The sequence below is a fragment of the Sesamum indicum genome, linkage group LG12 (assembly GCF_000512975.1).
Source record: "Sesamum indicum cultivar Zhongzhi No. 13 linkage group LG12, S_indicum_v1.0, whole genome shotgun sequence".
In the NCBI taxonomy this organism is placed as follows: domain Eukaryota; kingdom Viridiplantae; phylum Streptophyta; class Magnoliopsida; order Lamiales; family Pedaliaceae; genus Sesamum; species Sesamum indicum.
The window spans coordinates 65-375 of NC_026156.1; positions in this window are offsets into that span (position 1 = coordinate 65).

The following is a 311-nucleotide window of genomic DNA, read 5'->3' on the forward strand; positions in this document are numbered from 1 at the left end:
TCACAATCTGTAAGATTTATATATTTATAAATGTTAGTATAGTATTGATGTAATTATCATCTTACATTGTTGAACAACATGGGTTAATTGGGCCATCAAAATTCAGTCAGACCGTTAGATATGATAAAACTTATAAAAAAATACATTTGGTAAAATTTTCGACTTATTGGATATACGGATGTCGAGATATTATACTCGAAACATAAGAGTAATCATTCAAGACGGTGTATCGTTGAATCAGACCATGTGATTTTAAATCATACCGTCTGATATGATCTAATGGACACAGTCTTGTATATATTTAAATTTCG